Below are 20,619 nucleotides of genomic sequence, written 5' to 3'. Positions count from 1 at the left end.
ACTTGCCGCAACAGTCTGTCAAGGCTACACGGGGGACCTTTGTCATTTTGTTTTCGCTCGGCAGTGGATCTGAGCCATTCCCCGTTCGCCTTGTTGGGTGCGTCACGGACGTCCGCCTGACCGAGGCGCCTACGCCTAGGTCGACTCGCCTAAAGGGGTACCCCGCTGCGGTAAAACGTCGCCGCTGGGGAGACGAAGGCGGCCGGGCGGGCGTGGTGTCGGCCACACCCGAGGCCAACGCCCTCCGTGTGCGCCACAGCGCCGGGGGCCTTCATAGGCGCTGCTGCAACCTCTCAAGGTCACCGGGGGGCCCCTCGCAAGGTCACCGAGGGGGGAGGGGCACCTCGCAAGGTTACCGGGGGGGGGGGGGGGGGCAGGGGACTTTAGTCATTGACCGAACATCGCCATCACGAATGTCTCGCGAGCTGAATGACTGAACTATTGAATGATTGGATGGATGATTGGATGGCTGAATAACTCACTGGATGAATGACTGAACTATTGAATGATTGGATGGCTGAAAAACTCACTGGATGAATGACTGAACTATTGAATGATTGGATGGCTGAATAACTCACTGGATGAATGACTGAACTATTGAATGAGTGGATGAATGATTGGATGGCTCAATAACTCAATGGATGAATGACTGACCTATTGTATGATTGGATGAATGATTGGATGGCTGAATAACTCACTGGATGAATGACTGAACTATTGAATGAGTGGATGAATGATTGGATGGCTGAATAACTCACTGGATGAATGACTGACTTATTGAATGATTGGATGAATGATTGGATGACTGAATAACTCACTGGATGAATGACTGAAGTATTGAATGATTGGATGGCTGAAAAACTCACTGGATGAATGACTGAACTATTGAATGATTGGATGGCTGAATAACTCACTGGATGAATGACTGAACTATTGAATGAGTGGATGAATCATTGGATGGCTGAATAACTCACTGGATGAATGACTGAACTATTGAATGATTGGATGAATGATTGGATTGCTGAATAACTCATTGGATTAATGACTGAACTATTGAATGATTGGATGAATGATTGGATGGCTGAATAAGTCACTGGATGAATGACTGACCTATTGAATGATTGGTTGAATGATTGGATGGCTGAATAACTCACTGGATGAATGACTGACCTATTGTATGATTGGATGAATGATTGGATGGCTGAAAAACTCACTGGATGAATGACTGACCTATTGAATGATTGTATGAATGATTGGATGGCTGAATAACTCACTGCATGAATGACTGACCTATTGAATGATTGTATGAATGATTGGATGGCTGAATAACTCACTGCATGAATGACTGACCTATTGAATGATTGTATGAATGATTGGATGGCTGAATAACTCACTGCATGAATGACTGACCGAATGGGATACCCGAATTGCCACGATCGCAGGCGCCAGGTCCCCGTGGGGACCCAGAGACGCGACCCGTGACCGGTGCAGATGCGAGTCAGCCCCTGAAGTGATTCCACCTCCACCCACCCACCAACACCAGCCCACACACACCAACACCAGCTCCCACCCACCCACACCAGCCCCCACACACACTAGCACCCACCCACCAACACCCACCCACACTAGCACCCACCCACACTAGCACCCACCCACACTAGCACCCACCCACACTAGCACCCACCAACACCCACCCACACTAGCACCCACCCACACTAGCACCCACCCACACTAGCACCCACCCACCCACACCAGCCCCCAGCCACCAACCCCCACCCACCCACACTAGCACCCACCCACCCACACTAGCACCCACCCACCCACCCTAGCCCCCACCCACCCACACTAGCCCCCACCCACCCACACTAGCCCCCACCCACACTAGCACCCACCCACCCACACTAGCCCCCACCGACCCACACTAGCACCCACCCACCAACACCAGCCCCTACCCACCCACTCTAGCACCCACCCACCCACACTAGCACCCACCCACCCACACTAGCCCCCACCCACCAACACCAGCCCCCAGCCACCCACACCAGCCCCCACCCACCCACACCAGCCCCCACCCACCCACATCAGCCCCCACCCACCCACACTAGCACCCACCCACCCACACCAGCCCCCACCCACACTAGCCCCCAGCCACCAACACCAACCCCCACCCACCCACACTAGCACCCACCCACACTAGCACCCACCCACCCACACTAGCCCCCACCCACCAACACCAGCCCCCACCCACCCACACTAGCACCCACCCACCCACACTAGCCCCCACCCACCAACACCAGCCCCCACCCACCCACACTAGCACCCACCCACCCACACTAGCCCCCACCCACCCACACTAGCCTCCACCCACCCACACTAGCCCCCACCCACCCACACTAGCCCCCACCCACCAACACTAGCACCCACCCACACCAGCCCCCACCCACCCACACTAGCCCCCACCCACCCACACCAGCCCCCACCCACCCACACCAGCCCCCAGCCACCCACACCAACCCCCACCCACCCACACCAGCCCCCACCCACCCACACTAGCCCCCACCCACCCACACCAGCCCCCACCCACCCACACCAGCCCCCAGCCACCCACACCAACCCCCACCCACCCACACTAGCACCCACCCACCCACACTAGCACCCACCCACCCACCAACACTAGCCCCCACCCACCAACACTAGCACCCACCCACCAACACTAGCCCCCACCCACCAACACCAGCCCCCACCCACCAACACCAACCCCCAACCACCCACACCAGCCCCCAGTCACCCACACCCCCACCACTACACGTGTCACTAAACACATGCACGGCAGATGTTAGATAGACGTCCGTGTATAAGGCACGGAAACAAACACACACACACCCACACCACACACACACAGTCACACACAGACTACTACACACACACCACTACACACACACACTACTACTACACACACACACTACTACACACACACACCACACACTACTACACACACACTACTACACACACCACACACACAACAACAACAACAACAACCGCCATTCGCCACTAAGTGGCGGTGACGTCACCACGACGCTTGTGCCAGGCTATGTGCACCCTGAGGCCACGTGAAGTGTCGAACGCCCGCTGGCAGGAGGTCACGGGGCAGACCCAGGTGCCACGGGTCGACTGACTGAGATGACTGGCTGATGCACCACCTGTGCCCCCTACTGTGCCAACCTGCTGTGCTTTAGCCACCCGGCGCTCCGCTCGCTGTTGTGAGCGTCGCTCCTCCGCCCTCCGTTGTTGTTGGAGGGCGACTGCCTCCAACTGCCCAGTAGCATCCTTCACGAGCCTCCTCCACAGAGGCCGATCTTGACACCGCTGGTACCAGTCATCGGCAAGTCCACTCAGCTCCACGTCCTCCTGTACCACATCACTCCATCTCTTCTCTAGCCCGTGCCGCGCCCGCTTAGCCCCCTCAATCCGGCCAAACAAAAGCTGTTTCGGCATGCGGTGGCTGGGCATGCGGGCTACATGACCCAGCCATCGCAGCCTTGCCTGCCGGAGGAGCTCACCGATGGGACCCTGCCCAGATCTTTCAAGGATTTGTGAGCTCCTCACACAATCCAGTCTGGTTAAACCCAGGATGGATCGTAGGCAGGTCAGCCTAAATGTTTCTAACCGGCGAAGATGTTCCATTAGGGGGGTCCACGTTTCGCAAGCGTAGAGAAGGGAGGGAATGACCGTGGCCGAGAAGACCTGAAGCTTAGTGCGGAGCGACAGACCAGGTAGCTTCCACACAGCGTTACGCAACCGATGAAAAGATATTGCCGCTCGACTGATTCGGAGTGAGACCTCTGCTGTTAAACTGGAGCCAGTCATAAGCACACTGCCCAGGTATGGGAAACTCTCCACTCTCTCCACAACTGCCCCATCACCGATTGGGAGTTGTGGGGGTGGAGTGTCCGATGGTACAAAATACCCAGGCAGGTGCTTAGTTTTGGTGGGGCTGATGGTAAGGCCCCACCTCTTAGTGGCACGCTCCAGTCTCAGCAGCAGCGTCTCCAACTCCTCCTCTGACTGAGCAGCTATTACCAAGTCATCAGCATACATAACGTGGTTGAGCAATAGGGAGCCATCCCTTGACCGCACCCGGGCATCGATTAGCCTCCCATTATATCTGTACCATATGGAGATTCCCCCGGTACAGCTATTGAAGGCTTCACGAACTATGTGGTCAAAATAGATGTTAAATAATGTGGGAGCCAGAGGACATCCCTGTCGCACCCCAAGGTGTACAGGGAATGGCTCTGACTCCCGGCCACGTAGTTTTACCCGGGCCCGCTCACCATCATGAAGGTCCTTAATGATCGTGAGCAGAGGGTCAGGTACTCCAAAAGCACGAAGAACGACCCAGAGCCCAGGCCTACTGATGGTATCATAGGCCTTGACCAGGTCAATAAAGCAGAGATGTAGGTCTTGTTGGAATTCCCTACACCTCTGCTGTAGCAGACGGACAGAAAATATGGCATCTGTGCAGGACCGCCCTTTCCTGAAACCGCATTGGGGCTCCGCAAGCCTCTCCTCAGCGTGCCTGGCAAGGCGATGCTGAATAATCCTTGCCAGGACCTTTCCCGGCACACTGAGGAGTGAGATGCCCCTGTAGTTGTTACAGTCTGTGCGGTCCCCCTTCTTAAAAAGGGGGACCACCAGGGCATCCTTCCAATCCTGCGGAACCCGTCCAGTGGTCCAGACTGTTGTTATGATGTCATATAGGGCAGTCTGTGCACAAACGCCACCCTCCCTCAGCATTTCGCTTGGGAGATCATCTCTGCCCGCTGCCTTTCCTGGTCTCAGACTCCGGATCGCCTTCAATACTTCCTCAGCAGATGGCACCTCAGCCAGCCACTCACAGGGGGTGACTTCATCCAATATTTGAGGCACCGCAGCCTCAGCAGGGTCATCCTCACTTTGTGCCACGATGTTTTCCTGGCTGAGGGATTTTCCCTCCCCCAGGACCTCACAGAAATGCTCAGCAAATCTGCGAACCTGTTCCTGGGGGTCGGAAATTGGATCACCGTTTTTTCCCCTAATGATGGTAATAGGTGTGGCGCTGCAGGTTACTTTTTTGATGGAGTTAAATAGCGATTTGTGATCACGGGCCACTGAGGCAGACTCCATCTCCTCAGCAACCCGCGACCACCACCCATCCTTGCAGCGCCTCACGGCTCTCCGAACCTCCGAGCGAAGGCTGCGGTAAGCCTCCTCATTCTCTGACGTGGGATTCTGTAGCCGATGACAGTGGGCCTGTCGCTTTTTCTCAACCATCCTGAACAACTCCTCTGTCATCCAGGGTGTCTGGGGAGGTCTGGACCGCGTACCCAAAGCAGCCATTGCAGCTGCATGAGTCACAGTCCTAAACCTCGCCCATTTACCCTCGACATCAGGAGGAGTCGGGGACGATGCCAATCCCAGCCGCAAGCGATGATGAAATTCTCGCTTGCAACTTTCATCAGATAACTGAGACCAGGCCACTTTAGGTTGGAATGGGGTCCTGGGTGTACACCCACCACCGGAGTGGAAGAATTGCAGGCGCATCTTACAGATGACTAGTCGATGGTCAGAGGGCAGATCAGCTCCACGGTAGGTCCTGGTGTCAAGGACATGGGCTCGCATTCGCTGGTCCGTCACTATGTAGTCCAGCAGATGTTCTTGCTTGGACCCAGCATGCATCCATGATGTTGTGTGGATGCGCCGATGCCGGAACAGCGTGTTGGTAATTACAAGCCCATGGGCTGCACAAAAATCTAGCAGCCTCCTACCGTTGTTATTGAGCTGATCTGGCCCATGCCCTCCAATCACTCCAGACCAGGTGCCAGTATCATGACCAACTCGGGCATTGAAGTCACCCAACATGATGACTCTATCCCGAGGGGCCACTTTAGCCAGCACCTGTGACAGGAGGTCATAGAAGGCATCTGACTCATCGGCTTTGCCTGCATCCCTCCACGGATGTTCATCTTCGGTGGGGGCATAAGTAACCACGACCACCATTCCTCGCCTCCGGTTGATGGGAAGGCGAGCCCAAAGTAGCCTGGGGCTTACAGCTTCCCACACCTCACCGCCACGCTCCCACGCCCCCTTCATTCTTTTGTTCAAAAGAAGACCCACACCCTGTTGTTTGGCAGTCTGCTGCCCCGAGTAGAGGACTGTCCACCCCTCATGGTGGCAGGAGCCAGAGCCGGTCCACCGGACCTCCTGAATGCCGCATAGATCCAGGCGGTACCGGTCCAGCTCCCGACAGAGGAGTGGCAGCCTCTCCTCTGCAGTGAGCGTTCGAACATTCCACGTGGCCACCCGTAGTGGCTTTTCGTTGTTTCTGGAGTAGCCCCGAGGGTAGGTATTCAATCTCCTGGCTCCGCCAATTGGGGTTTGGCCAGGAGACGTCATAGACGCCTGGCCCCCCGGGGCCTCCGGCACAAGCTTAGTTGTTACATATTTCAGTTTAATTCGTGGTTTTGTGGTAATTAATTGAAGGTGGAGGGGTTACCAGCCCCTCGCACCCGTCCAGAGCCCCCGTTTAGCCCCTGTGGTGGACACATATGCCATGAGGGGAGGAGCCAATCAAAATTGGAACTCCCCCCACAGCACTGTCCACGACAGAGTTGCCCGTCCGGCACACACACACTACTACACACACACACACCACACACACACAGACTACGACACACACACACTACTACACACACACACCACACACACACAGACTACTACACACACACCACACACACACAGACTACTACACACACACAGACTACTACACACACTACTACACACACACTACACACACACACTACTACACACACACTACTAATACTACACACACACTACTACACACACACTACTACACACACACACACTACACACACACTACTAATACTACACACACACTACTACACAACAACAACAACAACCGCCATTCGCCACTAAGTGGCGGTGACGTCACCACGACGCTTGTGCCAGGCTATGTGCACCCTGAGGCCACGTGAAGTGTCGAACGCCCGCTGGCAGGAGGTCACGGGGCAGACCCAGGTGCCACGGGTCGACTGACTGAGATGACTGGCTGATGCACCACCTGTGCCCCCTACTGTGCCAACCTGCTGTGCTTTAGCCACCCGGCGCTCCGCTCGCTGTTGTGAGCGTCGCTCCTCCGCCCTCCTTTGTTGTTGGAGGGCGACTGCCTCCAACTGCCCAGTAGCATCCTTCACGAGCCTCCTCCACAGAGGCCGATCTTGACACCGCTGGTACCAGTCATCGGCAAGTCCACTCAGCTCCACGTCCTCCTGTACCACATCACTCCATCTCTTCTCTAGCCCGTGCCGCGCCCGCTTAGCCCCCTCAATCCGGCCAAACAAAAGCTGTTTCGGCATGCGGTGGCTGGGCATGCGGGCAACATGACCCAGCCATCGCAGCCTTGCCTGCCGGAGGAGCTCACCGATGGGACCCTGCCCAGATCTTTCAAGGATTTGTGAGCTCCTCACACAATCCAGTCTGGTTAAACCCCGGATGGATCGTAGGCAGGCCAGCCTAAATGTTTCTAACCGGCGATGATGTTCCATTAGGGGGGTCCACGTTTCGCAAGCGTAGAGAAGGGAGGGAATGACCGTGGCCGAGAAGACCTGAAGCTTAGTGCGGAGCGACAGACCAGGTAGCTTCCACACAGCGTTACGCAACCGATGAAAAGATATTGCCGCTCGACTGATTCGGAGTGAGACCTCTGCTGTTAAACACTACTACACACACACTACTACACACACACACTACTACACACACTACTACTACTACACACTACTACAAAGACAAAGATCCCCCGTGTAGCCTGTAACAGACTGTAGGGGCAAGTGCTGTTAGCGAGCAGCACCGATGAAGGCCGGTAACGGCACACGAGGGGGTGGGTGGCCAGCACCACGCCCGGCCGCCTTTGTCTCCCCAGTGGCAATGATTAAACACCGCACCAGGTACTCATTTGAGGCTGAGTCGCCCTAGGGGAGGCCTAGTACCCGTCACCTAGACGCGTGAGTCTCTCTCTACACGCGTGAGTCCCATCACAAAGTCCCATCACACAAAGTCCCATCACACAAAGTCCCATCACAAAATCCCATCACACAAAGTCCCATCACAAAGTCCCATCACACAAAGTCCCATCACAAAGTCCCATCAAACAAAGTCCCATCACACAAAGTCCCATCACAAAGTCCCATCACACAAAGTCCCCTCACACAAAGTCCCATCACACAACGTGCCATCACACAAAGTCCAATCACACAAAGTCCCATCACAAAGTCCCATCAGACAAAGTCCCATCACAAAGTCCCATCACAAAGTCCCATCACACAAAGCCCCATCACACAAAGTCCCATCACAAAGTCCCATCACACAAAGTCCCATCACACAAAGTCCCATCACACAAAGTCCCATCACAAAATCCCATCACAAAGCCTCATCACAAAGTCCCATCACACAACGTCCCATCACACAAAGCCCCATCACACAAAGCCCCATCACACTAACTCCCATCACAAAGTCCCATCACACAAACTCCCGTCACAAAGTCCCATCACACAAAGTCCCAACACACAAACTCCCATCACACAAAGTCCCATCACACAAAGTCCCATCACACAAATTCCGATCACAAAGTCCCATCACAAAGTCCCAACACACAAACTTCCATCACACAAAGTCCCATCACACAAAGCCCCATCACACAAACTCTCATCACACAAAGCCCCATCACACAAAGTCCCAATACAAAGTCCCATCACAAAGTCCCATCACACAAAGTCCCATCACACAAAGCCCAATCACACAAAGTCCAATCAGACAAACTCCCATCACAAAGTCCCATAACAAAGCCCCATCAGACAAAGTCCCATTACACAAAGTCCCATCACAAAGTCTCATCACAAAGCCTCATCACACAAAGTCCCATCACACAAAGTCCCATCACACAAAGTCCCATCACACAAAGTCCCATTACACAAAGGCCCATCACAAAGTCCCATCACACAAAGTCCCATCACACAAAATCCCATTACAAAGTCCCATCACAAAGTCCCATCACAAAGTACCATCACATAAAGTCCCATCACTCAAACTCCCACCACACAAAGTCCCATCACAAAGTCCCATCACAAAGTCCCACCACACAAAGTCCCATCACAAAGTCCCATCACACAAAGTCCCACCACACAAAGCCCAATCACAAAGTCCCATCACACAAAGTCCCATCACACAAAGCCCCATCACACAAACTCCCATCACACAAACTCCGATCACAAACTCCCATCACACAAAGTCCCATCACACACTCCCATCACACAAAGTCCCATCACACAAAGTCCCATCACAAAGTCCCATCACAAAGTCCCACCACACAAAGTCCCATCACAAAGTCCCACCACACAAAGTCCCATCACAAAGTCCCATCACACAAAGTCCCACCACACAAAGCCCATCACAAAGTCCCATCACAAAGTCCCATCACACAAAGTCCCATCACACAAAGTCCCATCACACAAAGTCCCACCACACAAAGCCCCATCACAAAGTCCCATCACACAAAGTCCCACCACACAAAACCCCATCACAAAGTCCCATCACAAAGTCCCATCACACAAACTCCCATCACACAAAGTCCCATCACACAAAGTCCAATCACAAACTCCCATCACACAAACTCCCATCACACAAATTCCCATCACAAACTCCCATCACACAAACTCCCATCACAAAGTCCCATCACACAAAGTCCCATCACACAAATTCCCATCACAAACTCCCATCACACAAACTCCCATCACAAAGTCCCATCACACAAAGCCCCATCACACTAACTCCCATCACAAAGTCCCATCACACAAAGCCCCAATTACACAAACCCCGCATTGAAACGTCTCTAACCCCCGAGTGGACCGTGATGATTCAATTTCCCCGCACGAAATGAACGCGTTGAAACCGTCCGGCTTCACAGGTTCGCTGCTATCGAGGGACCGGGTAGGAGTGTAGTGTACAATGCATCGTAGCAACAGCGTAGTCGTGTTTTACAGGGGCAAAAGCAAGGAGCGACAAATTTCGATTTAAAGCTTTCGTGACTGCAAGGATTCATCTTCTTTGGTTCTTTCGGTAAAGTCACCACCACGTAGAATGAGAATGAAAATAATAAATTGATAAAATAAAATAACGCAATAATATTCTCACGACGTTTCGGCCACAACACAAGCGGCCTTCATCAGGTGAAGGGGACGAGACTGTCTGGTATCATCCGCGGCTGCTCGAATCGCTCGTGGGCTGAACTCGCGACGACCCTGCACAGGTGAGGTCTCTGACACGGACCTGAACCTGTGCAAATGTTCTTGCTGTGATTTTCACACCTGATGATGACGATGATGATTGCTGCTTTGTGTTGCAGTAGAAACGTCGTTTTTATTGTTTTATATTTTTATTATTGTATTCTTGCTGTGGTTTTCACACCTGATGATGACGATGATGATTGCTTGCTTTGCGTTGCGGTAGAAACGTCGTGAGAATTTTATTGTTTTATATTTTTATTATTTTATTGTTTTATATTTTTATTATTTTATTATTGCTGTGATTTTCACACCTGATGACGATGATGATTGCTTGCTTTGTGTTGCGGTAGAAATGTCGTGAGAATTTTATTGTTTTATATTTTTATTATTTTATCCTTGCTGTGGTTTTCACACCTGACGATGATTGCTTGCTTTGCGTTGCAGTCGAAACGTTGTGAGAATTGTATTGTTTAATATATTTTTTAAATTATTTTATTGTTTCCCTTCCGCGTGGTGGTGACTTCACCGAAAGAACCGCGAGTATGAATCTCAGCAGTCACGAAAGCTTTAAATCAAAACAATCGTTGCATTGTCCTTGAAACTGATTGGTCCGCACACAACGCGTATATTAAACGCGTCCGTGCCTGCGTCACAACGGGAGGGGGCGTGGTTTGTGAGGGTGTGTGGGGGGGGGGTCTCGTGGAGTGCAGGGACCCCAAGAGGCTGTGCCCCCCACCCCCACCTCGAACGCCTCGGCTGGGATCCGTCTCGCGCGCTACGGGGTGGGGGGTGGGTGGAACAATGAGCTCGCTGTGTGTGTCCACCCACGCTCTGTCGCTTCAAGGCCCGCACGTGTGTGAGTGTGTGTGTGAGTGTGTGTGAGTGTGTGTGAGTGTTTGTGTGTGTGTGAGTGTGTGTGAGTGTGTGTGTGAGTGTTTGTGTGTGTGTGAGTGTGTGTGTGAGTGTGTGTGAGTGTGTGTGTGTGAGTGTGTGTGAGTGTGTGTGAGTGTTTGTGTGTGTGTGTGAGTGTGTGTGAGTGTTTGTGTGTGTGAGTGTTTGTGTGTGTGAGTGTGTGTGAGTGTGTGTGTGAGTGTGTGTGAGTGTTTGTGTGTGTGTGAGTGTGTGTGAGTGTGTGTGAGTGTTTGTGTGTGTGTGTGAGTGTGTGTGTGTGAGTGTGTGTGTGTCTGTGAGTGTGTGTGAGTGTGTGTGAGTGTGTGGGTGTCTGTGAGTGTGTGTGAGTGTGTGAGTGAGTGTGTGTGAGTGTGTGTGTCTGTGAGTGTGTGTGTGTCTGTGAGTGTGTGGGTGTGTGTGTGAGTGTGTGTGTGAGTGTTTGTGTGTCTGTGTCTGTGAGTGTGTGTGTGTCTGTGTGAGTGTGTGTGAGTGTGTGTGAGTGTGTGTGAGTGTGTGTGTGTCTGTGAATGTGTGTGTGTCTGTGAGTGTGTGTGTGTCTGTGTGAGCGTGTGTGAGTGTGTGTGAGTGTGTCTGTGTCTGTGAGTGTGTGTGGGTCTCTGTGAGTGTGTGTGAGTGTGTGTGAGTGTGTGTGAGTGTGTGGGTCTGTGTGAGTGTGTGTGAGTGTGTGTGAGTGTGTGGGTGTCTGTGAGTGTGTGTGTGAGTGTGTGGGTCTCTGTGAGTGTGTGTGAGTGTGTGTGAGTGTGTGTGATTGTGTGGGTCTGAGTGATTGTGTGTGTGAGTGTGTGGGTCTCTGTGAGTGTGTGTGAGTGTGTGTGAGTGTGTGGGTGTCTGTGAGTGTGTGTGAGTGTGTGTGAGTGTGTGGGTCTCTGTGAGTGTGTGTGAGTGTGTGTGAGTGTGTGGGTCTCTGTGAGTGTGTGTGAGTGTGTGTGTATCTGTGAGTGTGTGTGAGTGTGTGTGTCTCTGTGAGTGTGTGTGAGTGTGTGTGAGTGTGTGGGTCTGTGTAAGTGTGTGTTAGTGTGTGTGTCTCTGTGAGTGTGTGAGTGTGTGTGAGTGTGTGGGTCTGTGTAAGTGTGTGTTGGTGTGTGGGTCTCTGTGAGTATGTGTGAGTGTGTGTGAGTGTGTGGGTATCTGTGAGTGTGAGTGAGTGTGTGTGAGTGTGGAGCGTGCCACTAAGAGATGGGGCCTTACCATCAGCCCCACCAAAACTAAGCACCTGCCTGGATATTTTGTACCATCGGACACTCCACCCCCACAACTGCCAATTGGTGATAGGGCAGTTGTGGAGAGAGTGGAGAATTTCCCATACCTTGGCAGTGTGCTCATGACTGGCTCCAGTTTAACAGCAGAGGTCTCACTCCGAATCAGTCGAGCGGCAATATATTTTCATTGGTTGCGTAAGCTGTGTGCAAGCTACCTGGTCTGTCGCTCCGCACTAAGCTTCAGGTCTTCTCGGCCACGGTCATTCCCTCCCTTCTCTACGCTTGCGAAACGTGGACCCCCTTAATGGAACATCTTCGCCGGTTGGAAACATTTAGGCTAGCCTGCCTACGATCCATCCTGGGTTTAACCAGACTGGATTGTGTGAGGAGCTCACAAATCCTTGAAAGATCTGGGCAAGGTCCCATCGGTGAGCTCCTCCGGCAAGCAAGGCTGCGTTGGCTGGGTCATGTAGCCCGCATGCCCAGCCACCGCATGCCGAAACAGCTTTTGTTCGGCCGGATCGAGGGGGCTAAACGAGCGCGGCACAGGCTAGAGAAGAGATGGAGTGACGTGGTACAGGAGGACGTGGAGCTGAGTGGACTTGCCGATGAATGGTACCAGCGGTGTCAAGATCGGCCTCTGTGGAGGAGGCTCGTGAAGGACGCTACTGGGAAGTTGGAGGCAGTCGCCCTCCAACAACAACGGAGGGCGGAGGAGCGACGCTCACAACAACGAGCGGAGCGCCGGGTGGCTAAAGCGCAGAAGGTTGGCACAGTAGGGGGCACAGGTGGTGCATCAGCCAGTCATCTCAGTCAATCGACCCGTGGCACCTGGATCTGCCACGTGACCTCCTGCCAACGGGCGTTCGACACTCCACGTGGCCTCAAGGTGCACGTGGCCTGGCACAAGCGTCGTGGTGACGTCACCGCCACTTAGTGGCGAATGGCGGTTGTTGTTGTGAGTGTGGGTCACTGTGTGTGTGTCACTTTGTGAGTGTCACTGTGTGTGAGCGTGTGAGTGTCTGTGTGTTTCACTGTGTGTGTGTCACTGTGTGAATGCCACTGTGAGTGTATGTGTGTGGGTCTGCCGGTGTGTGTGTGTGTGGGTCTGTGAATGAGTGTGTGTGAAGGTCTGTGAGTGTGTGTGCTGAGTCATGTAGCCCGCATGCCCAGCCACCGCATGCCGAAACACCTTTTGTTCGGCCGGATCGAGGGGGCTAAACGGGCGCGGCACGGGCTAGAGAAGAGATGGAGTGATGTGGTACAGGAGGACGTGGAGCTGAGTGGACTTGCCGATGACCGGTACCAGCGGTGTGTCAAGATCGGCCTCTGTGGAGGAGGAGGAGGAGAAGGCTCGTGAAGGAGGCAGTCGCCCTCCAGCAACAACAGCGCGCGGGGGGGCAAGGGAGAGCGAAGCTCACAACAACGAGCCGGGCGCCGGGCGGCTAAAACGCAGCGAGTTTGCACGGTGCGGTGGCATTTGGCGGTCATCTCGGTCAGTGGGACCCCGTGGCCAACCCTGCCGCGTCCGTCCCCCGCGAGCGCTTTGGGCGACTTCCCCGCGGCCTCGGCGTGCACCTAGCCTGGCACTGGCTTGTGCGCGCGTTGGGCTCGATCTCACCAGCGTACGCCGAATGTGTCGTCGGGCCCCGCCGCCACCCGACACAGCGGCAGCAATTGGCACGTGCACCGTTGACGTTTTACAGGCTGCAGGCTTTCGCGACCAATATTGTTCACGGTAAAGGGGTTTTTTTTTGGGGGGGGGGTCGGGGGGGTTAGGGTGATCGCGTTATTTATCAATGTGTCGTAACCCTCCACCACCCGACACGGCCAATCAGTAACAAAAAAATAAAGTGTCACGTTTACACAAGGACAAAATAGTTCATTGCTTTAGCCCCCCCCCCCACACACACACACACCGGTGAGTTGAAGAGTGAATCCACAACGTTTGTAGTTGTTGAGCGCTACGTTTCGCTGGCGATGACATCCAGCTGGTAATTACATTCGCCAGAATTCTGGCGAATCGCCCGAGGATGCTGGTTGTAATCGCCAGCGAAACGTCGTACTCAAAAGCTGTAAACGTTGTGGACTCACTCTTCAACGCAGCGGTGTGTGTGTGGGGCTTAAAGGAGTGAACTATTTTGTCATTTTTTTTATTTAAAGCTTTCGTGACCTGCAGTCGTTCATATTCTTAGCTCTTTCGGTAAAGTCACGTTGAAGGGAAACAATAAAATAATAATAATAAAAATATAGAGCAATATTTATGTATATATATTTTTCTTATTTTATTGTTTCCCTTCAACGTGACTTTACCGAAAGTGCTAAGATTATATATTTTGTCTTTTGTCAACGTGACACTTTTTTTATTGCCGATTGGCCGTGTCGGGTGGTGGAGGGGTTACGACACATTTATAAATAACGCGATCTAACCCTACAACCTTTACCGTGAATTGTCTGTGCCGGGGCGGTGGCCGCTTTAGCGTCGCAACGTTTGAACGATTTGATCGCTGGTCAAATTCCCTCCCTCCCCCCGCAAAGAACAAGAACTGAAAAAAAAACCCAACCCCCTAATTACGGGACCATCGCCGGTTGAATGAGAACCCCCTTGGGGCTGTTCCTGCGGTGCGGTGCGCGTGGTAAAACCTCGTCACGTTAGGTGGAGACAAAGGCGGCCGGGGCGTGGTGGTTGGCCACCCCTTCGCGTGCCGTGCCGGCCTCCACGGGCGACGCTCGCTGACGGCACTTGCCACCGACGGTGTGTCGAGGCTACACGGCGGGGATCTTTATAGTCGTCTTTGTGTTCCTTTTTTTTTGCTTGCGCGCGTGCGTGCGTGCGCGTGTGGAGCGGTGGGGAGCGGTGGCGCAGCGGTTAGCGCTACGCTGCGCTACGAACCCCGGCGACCCGGGTTCGATTCCCGCTCACGACCGACACCACCCAGTTGACGATTATCTGAACCGGTCCCGGGCCTCACCTAGGTCGACTCAGCCTCAAATGAGTAACCTGGTGCGCGCGCGTGGGTGAACATCGCCACTGGGGGAGACAAAGGCGGTCGGGCGTGGTTGCTGGCCACACCCACCCACCACCCTCGTGTGCCGTTACCGGCCTTCACAGGTGCTGCTCGATAACAGCACTTGCCCCCTGCGGTCTGTCACAGGCTACACGGGGGATCTTTGTCTTTGCCTGTGTGGTACGTGGCGAGGGGTGGCGGCGCAGCGGTGGTGACGATCATCTGAACCGGTGGTGAGGCCTCGCCTGGGTCGCTTGGGGTTGAGTGCTGGCCACTCAACCCCAAGCCCTCTATGACAGCACTTGCCCCCGCAGTCTGTCAAGGCTACACGGCGTGGATCTTTGTCTTTTGCCCCACGTTACGTAATTTGCGGCGTCACGTGTTCTCGCGGAAGTGCGTAAGCGCCCAGGGTCTTTGTCTGCGTTGCGTGCATTGGCGTCGGCGCTCAGTTGTTTGAGCGTCTGCGCGTTCGCGACCTTTCGTCACCGCTGTGGGTGCTGGCCACGTGTGTGAAACAAGGCCGTAATTATAATATATATTAAGGGGGGGGGGGACGAATCCCATCCCCTCCCCAATATTCAAATATGCTCAAAATGCCCCCCCAACCCCCCAATATATTGCTATCAAAAATATATATTTTAAAAAAAAGTTTGCTATGCTATGTGAATAAAAACTACAATTTGCTAAAGCTTGGACACACTATCTGGCCTTGCCTTCGTATAAACAAATGCATCGATTTCTGTTGATATGATCGTGGTTATGGTTGTTCTTTATTAGTTCATAATGTCTGTCACTACATACAATGAAACAATAAATGGTAAAAAATAAATGAAGTAAAAAAAACAGGGCAATCTAATACAATACACAAGTAGACATTATTGTTAAAAATAAATAAAACGTCTATCCCATGTTAAAAATAAATAAAAAGTCTGTCCCATGTGTTAGTGAATTCTTCAACCATCATCACCACTACAACCATCATCACCACTACTACCATCATCACCACCACTACCATCACCACCACTACAACCATCACGAATACCATCATCACCACCACTGCAATCATCATCATCACCACTGCTACCATAATCACCACTACTACCATCATCACCACTACAACCATCATCATCACCACTACCATCATCACCACTAGAACCATCATCACCACTACAACCATCATCACCACCACTACCATCATCATCACCACTACTACCATCATCACCACTACAACCATCATCACCACCACTACTACCATCATCACCACTACAACCATCATCATCACCACTACCATCATCATCACCACTACTACCATCATCACCACTACAACCATCATCACCACCACTACCATCATCATCGCCACTACTACCATAATCACCACTACAACCATCATCAACACCACTACAATCATCACCACTACAACCATCATCACCACTACTACCATCACCACTACCATCATCACCACCACTACCATCATCATCACCACTACCATCATCATCACCACTACTATCATCATCACCACCACTACCATCATCACCACCACTACCAATCATCATCGCCACTACTACCATAATCACCACTACAACCATCATCAACACCACTACCATCATCACCACTACAACCATCATCACCACTACTACCATCACCACTACCATCATCACCACCACTACCATCATCATCGCCACTACTACCATAATCACCACTACAACCATCATCAACACCACTACCATCATCACCACTACAACCATCATCACCACTACGACCATCACCACTACCATCATCACCACCACTACCATTACCATCATCATCACCACTACTACCGTGATCACCAACCCTACCATCATCACCACTACAACATCATCACCACCAATACCATCATCACCACTACAACCATCATCACCACTACAACCATCATCACCACTACAACCATCATCACCACTACTACCATCATCACCACTGCAAACATCATCACCACCACTACAACCATCATCCCACTACTACCATCATCACCACTACAACCATCATCACCACCACTACCATCATCATCACCACTACTACCAATAATCACCACTACAACCATCATCACCACCACTACCATCATCATCACCACTACAACCATCATCACCACTACAACCATCATCACCACCATTACCATCATCATCACCACTACAACCATCATCACCACCACTACCATCATCATCACCACTATAACCATCATCACCACTACAACCATCATCACCACCACTACCATCATCATCACCACTACAACCATCATCACCATCACTACCATCATCATCACCACTACAACCCATCATCACCACCACCACTACCATCATCATCACCATCACTACCATCATCATCACCACTACAACCATCATCACCACTACTACCATCATCACACACCACCACTACCATCATCATCACCACCACTACCATCATCACCACTACAACCATCATCACTACCACTACAACTATCATCACCACTACAACCATCATCACCACCATTACCATCATCATCAACACTACAACCAACATCACCACCACTACCATCATCACCACTACAACCATCATCATCACCACTACAACCACCATCATCACCACACAACCATCATCACCACTACAACCATCATCACGACCACTACCATCATCATCACCACTATCAACATCATCACCACTAGAACCATCATCACCATCACTACCATCATCATCACCACTACAACCATCATCACCACCACCACTACCATCATCATCACCATCACTACCATCATCATCACCACTACAACCATCATCACCACTTCTACCATCATCACCACCACCACTACCATCATCATCACCACCACTACCATCATCACCACTACAACCATCATCACCACCACTACAACAATCATCACCACTACAACCATCATCATCACCACTACAACCATCATCACCACCACTACCATCATCATCACCACTACTACCATCACCACCACTACAACCATCATCACCACTACTACCATCATCACCACTACAACCATCATCATCACCACTACCATCATCATCACCACTACTACCATCACCACAACTACAACCATCATCACCACTACAAACCATTATCACCACTACAACCATCATCACCACCACTACCATCATCATCACCACTACAACTATCATCACCACTACAACCATCATCATCAACACTACAACCATCATCACAACCACTACCATCATCATCACCACTACAACTATCATCATCACTACAACCATCATCATCACAACTACAACCATCATCACCACTACTACCATCATCACCACTACAACCATCATCACCACTACAACCATCATCATCACCACTAACATCATCATCACCACTACTACCATTATCACCACTACAACCATCATCACCACCACTACCATTATCATCACACCACAACCATCATCACCACTACAACCATCATCACCACTACAACCATCATCACCACCACTACCATCATCACCACTACTACCATCATCACCACCATTACCATAATCATCACCACTACTACCATCATCACCACCACTACCATCATCATCACCACTACAACCATCATCACCACTACAACCATCATCACCATCACTACCATCATCATCACCACTACAACCATCATCACCACCACCACCACTACCATCATCATCACCATCACTACCATCATCATCACCACTACCATCATCATCACCACTACAGCTATCATCATCATCATCACCACTACAACCATCATCACCACCATTACCATCATCATCACCACTACAACCATCATCACCACCACTACCATCATCATCACCACTATAACCATCATCACCACTACAACCATCATCACCACCACTACCATCATCATCACCACTACAACCATCATCACCATCACTACCATCATCATCACCACTACAACCATCATCACCACCACCACTACCATCATCATCACCATCACTACCATCATCATCACCACTACAACCATCATCACCACTACTACCATCATCACCACCACCACTACCATCATCATCACCACCACTACCATCATCACCACTACAACCATCATCACTACCACTACAACTATCATCACCACTACAACCATCATCACCACCATTACCATCATCATCAACACTACAACCAACATCACCACCACTACCATCATCACCACTACAACCATCATCATCACCACTACAACCACCATCATCACCACTACAACCATCATCACCACTACAACCATCATCACGACCACTACCATCATCATCACCACTACAACCATCATCACCACTAGAACCATCATCACCATCACTACCATCATCATCACCACTACAACCATCATCACCACCACCACTACCATCATCATCACCATCACTACCATCATCATCACCACTACAACCATCATCACCACTTCTACCATCATCACCACCACCACTACCATCATCATCACCACCACTACCATCATCACCACTACAACCATCATCACCACCACTACAACTATCATCACCACTACAACCATCATCATCACCACTACAACCATCATCACCACCACTACCATCATCATCACCACTACTACCATCACCACCACTACAACCATCATCACCACTACTACCACATCACCACTACAACCATCATCATCACCACTACCATCATCATCACCACTACTACCATCACCACAACTACAACCATCATCACCACTACAACCATTATCACCACTACAACCATCATCACCACCACTACCATCATCATCACCACTACAACTATCATCACCACTACAACCATCATCATCAACACTACAACCATCATCACAACCACTACCATCATCATCACCACTACAACTATCATCATCACTACAACCATCATCATCACAACTACAACCATCATCACCACTACTACCATCATCACCACTACAACCATCATCACCACTACAACCATCATCATCACCACTAACATCATCATCACCACTACTACCATTATCACCACTACAACCATCATCACCACCACTACCATTATCATCACCACCACAACCATCATCACCACTACAACCATCATCACCACTACAACCATCATCACCACCACTACCATCATCACCACTACTACCATCATCACCACCATTACCATAATCATCACCACTACTACCATCATCACCACCACTACCATCATCATCACCACTACAACCATCATCA

Source organism: Petromyzon marinus, assembly GCF_048934315.1.
Source record: "Petromyzon marinus isolate PM22_M1 ecotype Great Lakes invasive population chromosome 69 unlocalized genomic scaffold, UKy_Petmar_22M1.pri1.0 chr69_unloc.2, whole genome shotgun sequence".
Classification (NCBI taxonomy): domain Eukaryota; kingdom Metazoa; phylum Chordata; class Hyperoartia; order Petromyzontiformes; family Petromyzontidae; genus Petromyzon; species Petromyzon marinus.
Note: the sequence above shows the minus strand (reverse complement) of the source record.